Here is a 12202-nt window from a genome sequence, read left to right as displayed (position 1 = left end):
ACGAATTTTGCAAAACATATAATCACATACAACATGAACCTCCAAAAATGAGTATCAAGATTGTTCTCGACATTGGAGTGTTTGATTTGTTTACAAATAAAGTTTAAACTCAGCGAAGAGGATAGTTCTTAGATGTTAATCTGTTTTTCTTTATTAATTTATAGTTCTGGTGCATCTAAGCAATACATGTTTTGAACAAAGACAGGTATGGTTGAAATACAACCTCTTTTAATCTGCATTAATTGTACAGTCAACCTTTTTCTCCCATATTAAAATAAAAAGTAAACTTGTACGATTTTAGAGGGGTTGCGCGCCAGGGCGACTCCTCTTAAAACGCTATTGCCGACTTGTAGGGGATGCAATAGCAACTGTTGCCCGATGCCGATAGGTGATGGCAACAGTCATGAATGTTATACCCAACATCAAGGGAAAACAGTTTTATATATATTTATATAAATAATGGAAAAACGTTGGTAAAACGTAAATTTTATTACCTTAGTTTGGTTAAGGTTTGGAAAGCAATTTTACTATACGTTTTTATAATATTCATGACTAAGCTGAAGTGTTTGTTTAAATGATCAAGTAAAATGAAATAAAGAACGATGTTTGTGCATCAATGCTTTTTAAGTCAAATGACTTTTTTTAAATTGCCAGGTTAATTGGCTAAGGGGTAAAAACCATCAAGCAGAGGCCTTCTTACAATAACATGTACATATAATTATATAAAAAATCTGATACTGACTTATACTTCTACATAAGCTTTTTAATCAAACCTTGTCTCTTAATAATCGATGAAGACCATACTCTGATAATTAATTACTTGTAGAAATATAATCGAATTTAGATATTGGCGATTCTGTCAAAACAGTGCGAATCGGTAAGATTATATTTATGTCCTAAGCACCAGGCCCAAACATAAGATAACAATAAGGAAGTAAAGATGAAAATAAGTCGAAATCACTTCACTATGACCTTGACTCTTTCAAAAAGTCTGCCAAATCTTATAAGGAAATAAACTAAGGACTTCTAGAGTACTTTGTTAGTAACATGCAATTCGATTTGACCTTTCAATAAGAATTCAATGGCAATCAAGAACAAGGAAACTATGTATTCTATACGTCTTTATTTAACGGAAAGCTGTAATGAGGGTTAAAAGGAAACTATGAAGTCCATACGTCTTTATTTAACCGAAAGCTGTAATAGAAGTTAAAGGAAATTAAAATGCTATAAACAACCCAATTAGTCTCATTAAGCTTGCTTTACAAAGCACATGACCGACAACAATCTGCTTGTCTCCACACAACGTCCCGTTAATACATGGTCGTATGACCTAAGAGGTGTTATTTTTCAGTATTCTTCCGCACAACATGAACCAAATAAGCGGCAGTCAGAAAACCGTTTTATTTGCCTTAATTATACGGTTAAAGCAATTTCTTTTCTGTCATCACAGTCAACAGATAATCTTTAATTGAGAGTTGAACTATTTCTTAAACGTCGGTTTTTAAACTCATAACAACGAATCACTTAATTTATTAAGTACTTCAACATTGTGAATATTTACCTTTGTAGTGCGATAATATATTAATGAGAGAGAAGCGCCCCGATGCTTACAAAAACACCTTGATAGCAATAAGATAACATTTGTCTAAAGGAAATTTTATACCGAAAGAAAAACAGAATTGCAATGAATATGTATTTATGAAAACTACGGTATAGATTTTGTTACTCGTGCGTAAATAAGAAGATTTTCTCGTGCATCTATAGTATTTATTTGGTCATTTGACCAAATCTGACGGGATAGCATAGACTTCTTTCAAATTGTAAAAATGAATTGAATTGTCTTAGAGTATGTATTTCGAATATCATTTTTGAATACTGTCTCATGCAAATTCATATTTTCAGTTTAGTAATTTTCTATCCCCATGGCAGTGACGTTGAGTCTGAGAGTGGGTGGAGCAATGGTTCCAGACTCTTTACGACTGCTCTTTAGCATTATGTTTCTCATTTGATTTGTGTATAACGACATTGAAGCAAGGTGTACATTGAAGCAAGGTGTATTATGTTAGTGCATGCTTTTTATTCTAGGAACCATTCGTTTTGATTGAATGTATGTTTGATTAATGTATCCCGTCATTGGCATACCTATATTGTCTTCTTCTTATATAATTATCATTTTGCTAAAAATATGATATTTATGTTTGGCGTGAAGTGTAAGGCAAAAGAAAACCAAAGACAAGTCAAGTGGCAACTTAAAGCAATGAGACACGTGGATTCTAAAAATGAAATTAGAAAATGGTCTCTAACTAGATGACATAAATTATTACCATGAGTGAAACGAGTGTTTGTTTATTTGAGTTGATCAAGGGCTGCCCTTGATTATTGACTACAATACGTATTAATCCCGCTGTGACGCCATCACCACTAAAACTGTTTTAACATGCCTTATGTGAAATAAAAATAGAAGTGACTGCAATTTCCAGTCAAATCCAGATAGTTGAAGACATGTAAAAAAAAGTGAGATACAAGAGATCCCGATTGGCAATATCATTAGACTATAGTTAATATCATTTAATAGTATTTGTTGAAATGAAATTAAACGTCTTAATCTTTATTTTCATTTAAGGTCACATCATTTATTGTCCAGAGCAATACTAGGTCACAAACCTTTTTTTCCAGAATGAATGCGGTGCAAACATGGCTAATGCCTAATTTGAGTAAAAGATCGATTGGTCTAAAAGTAAATATATAGCATATATAAGAAAAAAATATTAATTAGTTTTCTTTCAGACTAATAAGCAGCACTTCATTTCAAGTTTTTAACATAAATACTGAAGTCGTTTTTTTCTCGTAAACCAGGTTACCTCATTTTGACCCAAAGTCTCATGGTAAGTCATGTTTCTTTTATCATTTGCATCAAATTGACCACGAATGGGATACAATTATATTATCATTATTACAATTTTACCACATACAATTACATAATACATATTTATGTATTTATTTGGATTTTAATTAGGAAAGAAATATTACACAAAAGAGCAATTAAAAAATCAAAAAAATCTAGCCAAGTTGAACAATGTAAGTAACGCCACATGCATATCTATAACAAAACTAAAACTTAATAATGATTATTTTCATGAACATTGGGCCGATTGTTTAGAACTTTGTTAAAATCAAAAACGTTGTTTACGTTAACTCCTTAAAGAACAAATACAACATAAGCAAGATGTACTACTACTATTACTGCAGCTGCTACTACTTGTGCTGCTACGGCGGCGACTACTACTTCTACTAGTACTACTTCTACCAATACAACTATTACCTTCAGTACTACTACTACTACTACTAAAACTACTACTACTACTACTACTACTACTACTTCTACTACTACTACTACTACTACTACTACTACTACTACTACTACTACTACTACTACTACTACTACTACTACTACTACTATTACTACTACTACTACTACTACTACTACTACTACTACTACTACTACTACTACTACTACTACTACTACTACTACTACTCAAATTTGACCTCAAATTCATCAATGAAGTAATTTTATCTTGTTAAAATCAAATGGTTTGCATTAATTTATAAATACGAAATCTTTTGCTTTAGTTTACAATTGATCCGCCACATACATCGCTACTTTTACCCCTAATAATGCAACATCTTTTAAGTTTTCGGGTTAATGTTTTTACGGCTGAAAAAGGTCCTTTGTTCTTGTATCGGTCTATCAAGGATCTCAAACGTAATAATCAATAGGCTATGAACTTTATGGATATGTAGGTATAATTGTCACTTGTATCATATTTCCTGTGTTATATGTCAACACCTTTACTATTATTGTGATATTTGTAACATAATTTAAGCACCGCTACAATCAAATCTGGAATATTGAAACTTAATGCTGATGTGAATAAATCTCACCGGTTACCTGTGGAAATTTGCATATCTGGAAATAATCTCGATTAAGAGCAAAAGTTTGCATTTAGCTGCAGACCTGTTGCATTCGAAAAGACCCGTGAATGAAAAAATCAGTCTCACTAAAACGCTCATGTGTAAAATCTTAATTACTCGGTTAGTGGGTGCTGTAACTAGATTTTATCCAATCAGCGTCATCCCTATATTTGATGCCGAAGCTAAACCATTCTTGTTTTAGAGTGCATCGAGAGTAGCAAAACTATTGAAGTGTATGCAATAGAGCCTGAATAGACGACAATGCCTAATTTTAAGCTCGACTTTGCATGAGGGCACTTTGTCGCTCTTCATCGTCAGTCAACATTTCGCTCATTAACACACTTAAACTAAACCACAGTTTGTAAACAGAATACGTTTACCTTTAATAACATGAACTTGTTCAATATCAAATTAATAATTTTATTATGATCTTAACACTAGCCAGTAGTATGTAATTAGAAATCAAAATATAATAAACCTCTTATGTACAAACAAAGGTACCTCAAAATGCTAGAGTATACATTTCAATATTATCTGAAAAGTTTCAATTTATAATATAATATGTGAAGCTGGTGGATGATTGTCAGATTAAGCAAATTGCAAAATGAGTAAGTAAGGAGTTTTCATGTTCGAATTCATCAAACTAGAAATCAGATGTTATCTTGCCATAGTTGATGAGTATTGTTGTTAAACAAATAGTAGCAGAAGGTAGTTAAAATGCTATCTTTCTATTGGATACATTATCATTCGATCTACATACAAAGTAAGACACGGTGTCAACAGTTCAGTGGTTTTACCGCGGCCTAACATGATTTTAGTTTATTTATTATGAGTCGCTTATCGAACAAAAGACTGCAAAATGCGATACAAATATAATGCGGTATAAAACTCGGTCAGGTAAATACAAAAGGTATTCAAAATGAGGATTTGAATTTGTATAACTTATTTGAGATGCCTTTGGCATACGAAAAAAACTTTATTCTATGTTTAATATCAGATCGGAGGATACATAGAAACAATCAGGGCATTCATATCTAAATACAACGAAATTGAAATATTTAATGCCTATGAAATAAATAATATATTTTAAAATACATCACATAACAAGGGGAAGAGTAACGAGTTTTTTTATAAAATAAGGGTCAAGATGGTTCTTAGGGTAACATTTGTTTGATAATTTAGGGACCAATGACGCGAGACAAGCGCAGTGGTAAGCGCACTAGCTACACACCTAGCCGTTCTTTGTCTGGACGTATGTGAGTTTGGATTGAGATCAGCCGCACAAGGGTTTTTTTCTCCGTGTTTTGCGCTTTCCATCACAACGTAAGACAATAATATCGCGCAACATCGCGTTAACGGGAGTGATTAACAATAGTTTGAGATATTGCATCACAAGACAAAAATTAGTTTAAACTAACCGTTCGAAATTTTGACAGGTTTGAACGTTATGACAATAGGTCAGAATGTCTTCCGTATATATGCAGTAAGTCATGTGTTTCCTAGTTGTAGACGATTTGAAAGAGAAAAAAAACACATAATAGTAAAACTACGTATGAAAAAAACAAGTACATGTCAAAAATGCATCGATATGGGAGTTCATTTAAGCTTATCCAGACATTTATCAAAACAAATATTGCATGATTTCAAATAAACGCCAGGGATCTATATAATAGCCTTATCGGAGCTTACCTCAACGTGAATACAATGAAGAGTATATTAACTCAAATTTCAAAAATATTTAACTGACTTTAAGTACTGAACGATTATATATAGACATCATCAGCAATAGTATGAATTCAGTCGGAGCATCAGTGCCAACTTTTCAAAGGTAGAGTACAGTCATACAAACAAAGCATGTGTTGGTACTATTGTACTATATTTACTATGGCAAACAATATAAGTGCGACTTAAATCGTTATTATGCCAGTCTTTTGCATCTGCACAAACAATGGTGGACATGACAACCTTGGTAAATATCATCGGTACACTCTCTGCATAAGTGAATGCTTGGAAAAGATCAGGCTTTACGTACATACGGTTGATGCCACGTGAAAACGTCGAACTAGAATGTTGCTCGTAAAAATCGCGTATTATCGTAAAGTCACCGTGACAACAATATGCAGTAGTATACGGCAGCTAAACAGCACTGTAAACGTTGGGTAAGGTATATATGGTGAATTCTTTGGCTGGCACTTTTCAATTTGCATAGGTCCTTCCCAAGTTCAAACCCCAATGACAGCTATTATTTCGCTGACCGTTCCAAAGCAGTAATTCCAAATGTTGTTGATAAAATAATATGCTTATGTATGTGTGGTCTGCCTGTGTCTTTGTACGTTGTGTGTCTATCGTTCTATGTCCGTTGGGCCTTAACAAGGGTTTCGTCTTTGTTTGGTTACAGGACTTGTCCCCGTAGTTTTTATAGAATTATGAAAGATTTTGGTAAAACTCCCAACTTTGGCAGCTGTTAACTGTTGGCAATACAACATTACGATAAAACCAATTCATCTGTTTTCATTAATTATTAAAGGCAATATCTGTATATATTTCAAGGTAAAATATCTATAAAAAAGTATCGCCACTCAAGCTGGATGTAATCTGTGTTATCGAAGCTTAAGGGATATTTTCCTCATCTACTTTCAACTAATTCAGTCCAGGTTATATACGTTAAGTTGATCTTTCATTGCATCTCAAAAGGTTTTCCTGTTTTAAAACCAAAATTAGGATTTGAACAAACAAAACATGGACTTGTTATTACACACTATTTTGAAATGATATGCTTTTTCTACCTAGAAAAGCAAAGACAGAACAAAGAGAATAACTGCTCTAAAACGAGATTACCTATCAGTGTACGTACATAATGTCATATAAGGAAAAACAACCAAACATTATTTATACTCCTCATATTTAATGCTATCGTGAATAAGTGGTTTTTAGATATACGTTTTTTTACAAAAGCAAGCACATAAATAGCAAAAACAAACAAATTAATAACACCAGTGGCCTTTGTCTAAAAGAGCGGTTCGTTTGTTAGAAAAAAACCTTAATGATGTAACACCTTCAGTCTTTATAGCAAATGAAGGACAACTGTTGTTAGAGCAGACTATTAAAAACAGTTGCAAATAATTATTAATTTTAAATGTCAATTTTTAAAACCAACTTAGTGTGATGATGCGAGGAATATTTGTTGGACTTGCTGTGTTTGCTGCTTTGGCTATAACGTTGATAACATCACAGAACTGGTCTGGATAGGTGTTATTTTTTGTTTTCCCAAAATAGAAGCCAAATTATTGTACAAATATACATTCATTTATACTACAGTGGCATTTTTATGAACCATATTATTACAACGTATAATTGATAATCATTAATTCCATTCAAACATGTTACAAATTGCGTAAAATAATGTTGATAAACAATGCTTCGAGCGATTGATGATGATGTTGACGATGATGCTGCTGACGATAATGATAGTGACGATGACTATGCTGCTGATGCTACTGATGACGACAATGATGAGAATGACGATGAGGACGATGATGATGACAGCACTTGAGTTACACCAATTTTAACATTGAAATATATATATATATATATATGTATATGCCAATTAAGTTATGCAAAACGCATATAAGTCATTATAATCTTATTATAATATTATGAATACGCCCCTAATACGCGCGACACAAGGTGAAAACCATTGTGGATTACTAAAAGATGCATTCCATAAATAAGTTTGTTCATTTGAGGACGAAAAACACCTATTTACGCATGCATGGAATCATCATACTACAAAATACAGATAAGCTAACCAAGTTCAATATGTGCGCTAAACTCTTAACAGATACAATTGTCGCGAGAGAAACCTAACCCGTTGCAAAACACACACTCCCCGAATGGGTTATCTACTTACAAAGTCTTCCTCAAACAGATGTATAAAAGCTAGCTCAATCTTCGGCACAAATAGTCTGTCTGGTGTACAAATGCTTTGTTCTGGGTCGAGGATAGAATATTAAATACCGTTTCAATTAACTGCAAGTTGTAATTGAAGGTGTCGATACATTTAAAATAAAGTCATGTTGCGGGGGATGTCTTTTGGACTTATTATGTTTGCTGCTTTTGCTGTAACGGTGGTAACGTCACAGGGCTGGTCTGGGTAGGTCTTTTTTTACAAAATCAGAAAAAATGTATATTCATATATCTTTTTGAATTAATAGCTAATGCTAACTTGTTTTCATTTTGTTTCATGTTTTCCGCGCACATGTGTTAAAGATATAACTATGAACGCATTGAACTGCAAATGTTATACAATTGATATATGACGATGATAATTTTACCGCCCAAAATAAATGACATCAAAAACCTATGGAACATATAGGGCAAAAGGTCGGATTGTTCCGCTGTCATATTCTACCATAAACAAAATCATATTATAAAGCAGCTTTGAAGGAACTCTCAGAAAAAATCGAAAAATTGCATTTTGTATTAAATTAACATTAAACATATAAGCGTAATCTAACTTTAAGGAAAATACATTTTCGCAAACTCTTTCACATTACTACAGTGACATTAGCAATGATTCGAATAACAATAAAACAATGGTTTGAACGCGCCTGAAGGATCCGGTTGCAAAGTTTGTAACATTATATGCTTCGTAGGCACTGCAACTGCAAGTATTACGGCAGGCCAAAAACAAAAAGGGACCCGTTGACGGTTTTCCTCAAAACCCAGCCTCATACAAATCATAGGGCTATGCTTCCTAGAGATCAGAATCTGGTGCACAAGAGGCGTCGCTATACGTTGGTTTTGTTTTTCATGAAAACAATGATAAACATATAAAAAAACACTTATTTAAAGGTGTTATTAATTATCGTTAAATTACTGTAGCAAGTTAAGTTGATGTTGTATGTTTTATAGTTTAATTTGTTTTGCTTGCCGCCTTGTCTGTTACTGTTATCGTCTCCCGTTCTTTTAAAATTTTGGATATTTTTCAGGTGTTTTTTGAAAACATGATCCGTTTTATCCGTTGTTAGTTAGCGTTGACAGTGTGACACATACGATTGCTTAATAAATTTAATAACATAAAAATGATTTTGGTGCTTAAATTACCAAAACCCTAACCCTAACCATTAACTTTAGAACAAACAAGTTTTTATTGGATAAACCGTATCCATTTCATGAACAAGATCAAATATACTTATCGGATCTTTAATTTCAGCTGATACTATTTTTTAAAGTATTGTTATTATAAACGATCTATTAGAGGTCAAGTTCTGGTTCACAGACAATGCAATGCATATCTGCCTTACATTTTAAGAATATTATATATCAATGAATGCCGACCAAAACTGTTCAATGGATTTGAAGAAGTTTAAGCGATTCGTAAAAGCACATCGAATTAAAATTTAATTAGGAAGCACACACTACAAATGGCTCTCTTGTAAAGACGCCTTTATGCTTAATATATATTTTGAAAAAAAAAAGTTAAACGTCCATTCTTGCGTTTAGTTGTTGTATTTGCCCACTCGGGGAAATTCGCCCCTGGGGTATTTTTGGTCGCGTTTATATGGCTTTTAAGGAGAATGAGTAGTTTTGATAAAATGAAAAAAAAACTTTGCGTTAAAATGTACATTAGAAATAACGATGAAGCTAATATTACTGAAGAATGATAGTCATAGCTGCATTTGATACTTCTCTTATTCACTTAGCGGTATTATGTTGCAGTAATTTCGGGAAAGTAATAATAATATATTTGTGTCTTTCACAGAAATGTTTTCAAACTGTCACAGAGCATTCAAACTAGACGTGTTGATGTTTATCTCAAAAACAACTCAAGGTTTAAAGGTTAAGCACTAGAGTTTGATAGAAAATGAGTCATAAAGAAATTAGCCAATAACTTGAAAACAAACAGTTAAATCATAAAAAAACATAGTAGCTAAAGAATGTCAGTCCTTTGTAGAAACCGTCTGACGCGGAATTTCAAAAACAAGTTTGAAAGAATGAATCATACGTTATTTAGATAAATTTGTCAAATATTTACTAAACATACTACCATAATCAAAATACACTTAGGGGGCAAATTAATAACTGCGTTTACATGACATAAAATACCCATGTCAGACAACTTTACTTCATCTCCAGACTAGTGGGAAATCTCCCCCGAAATAAATAATTTGCCCCGATGATTAATGCCGCGACATAAATAGTTTGCCTCGAGGATTAATCCCGCGACATAAATAGTTTGCCTCGAGGATTAATCCCGCGACATAAATAGTTTGCCTCGAGGATTAATCCCGCGACATAAATAGTTTGCCTCGAGGATTAATCCCGCGACATAAATAGTTTGCCTCGAGGATTAATCCCGCGACATAAATAGTTTGCCTCGAGGATTAATCCCGCGACATAAATAGTTTGCCTCGAGGATTAATCCCGCGACATAAATAGTTTGCCTCGAGGATTAATCCCGCGACATAAACGGCGTATTTGATAAGAAACCTAATTTTAATACACAGTACTTGTATATTACCATGACTTTGCGTGCCAGGTTTGAGCATTAAGATTGCCACCTAGGCAAATATATGTTGCCTGTTTCCTCGAGACTATATGGTAAAACACATTTTAAGGTGATGCAACTGATTGTTAACAGTGTTGAACCTACCAGTGCGGCCAATATTCAATCGTTTAAACCGAAACGTTTTCACATTGATTTGAGTGATTACTAAATATTCTTTATCACTAGCAAATAGTTGTAGGTGTGTCGGAGTAGCGTAATTTTGCAGCCTTTTGTTTACTCCAGATGTTGCTCTTTTCATACGTTTCCGTCCGAGTGGGGTGGGAGTTACTTTTCCAAGTCACTTATTGAGAATGCAATTTCTGATAATCGCATTTTTCATACGTTCCCGACCGAAAGAGTGGGAATTTCTTTTCCAAAAGACCTATTTAGAATGTTTATCCGAATGTGACACGTTCCTGACCGAGCGGTTTGGGGTTGGCTTTTCCAGGTGACTTATTGAGAATGTTATTTCTGACTGTTGCACTTTTCATACGCTCCCGACCGAGTGGGATGAGCCTTTATTGTCAAGGTGACTTATTGAGAATTTTATTTACGATAGTTGCAATTTTCAAACGTTTCCGACCGAGAGGGGTTGGAGTTGCTTTTCCAAGAGACATTTTCAGAATGTCATCTCCGGATGTTGCACTTTTCATACCTTCCGGACCAAGGGGGAAGGGAAATGCTTTTCCCAGGGTCCTATTCAGAATGTGATCTCAGAATTGTGCTTCTCTTACGTCCCCGACCGAAACGGTTGGGGATTGCTTTTTTAAAATACGTATTAAGAATATATATCCGAATGCAGCACCTTGCATAAGTTCCCGAACAAACGAGAGAGAAGAGAATTACTCTTTTAACAGACCTTCTGAGATACTTGAAATAACTTTTATAACCTGATATGTTTGCTGTTATTTCTTATAAAAAAAAACATGATCGTTAGATCAATTTCTTCATTAATGATTAATGTGTCATTTTGCACAAAACCATAGCTTAAGTTTCATTAACACTCACGTTTCTTGAACACTTCCCTCTCATGTTTAGCTTATCGACAAACCTTATCCTTTGGTTTTACCTCTGTAGTTTGCGTATAACTAAACAAAAAACGTCTATGCAGCTGAACTGTATCAACTTTCTTTTACTTTCAGTTTGGCCACAGGTATAAACGTGAGACCGTTTGTTTTTCGTAGTTTCTACCTTTTCGAAATAAAGTATGGCGATCTGCTAAATATTCGGCTGATTTTTATTCACATCCATCAATTTTCATTTCTAGAGCATGCTTATACTGCATTCAAGTGTAGGTAAATGGACACTTGTCTTTTCTTGGACCCTGTTGTCGATCTACAAGCCTGTTTTTTAACAACTGCTCAGTTAATAGCCTTTTGCATATACTTCTATCATCTGACCGTTCACCGACAGCATTATAAGAATCGGTATTGTTAAAATCAATCACCACAGCCTCCCATTATGCAACTTACACGTTCGTATTTTTCAAAACTGTATAACATGTCGGTTATATTTCGACTAAAATATTCTGTTTTAACATAAACCATGGTCTAAATTGTCTATTGGAATAGCGTATGATTCAGGAGAGGAAGATCACTAAATCAATTTCCGTTCCTTAATAAGAAAATGAATTAAAATTGTTTTCTAAAAAAAATCATTCAAATATGTTAATAGTTGGTT

General features: G+C 33.7%; 1 pseudogene; it reads right to left on the bottom strand.

Moving 5' to 3' along the window:
• Positions 1-3191: 3191 nt before the first annotated feature.
• On the bottom strand, positions 3192-8207 carry LOC128236159 (uncharacterized protein DDB_G0271670-like; annotated as a pseudogene).
• Between the last annotated feature and the right edge of the window lie 3995 nt (positions 8208-12202).

This window comes from Mya arenaria, chromosome 1 (genome assembly GCF_026914265.1).
Source record: "Mya arenaria isolate MELC-2E11 chromosome 1, ASM2691426v1".
Classification (NCBI taxonomy): domain Eukaryota; kingdom Metazoa; phylum Mollusca; class Bivalvia; order Myida; family Myidae; genus Mya; species Mya arenaria.
Note: the sequence above shows the minus strand (reverse complement) of the source record. Positions and strands in the feature narration are given on the sequence as shown.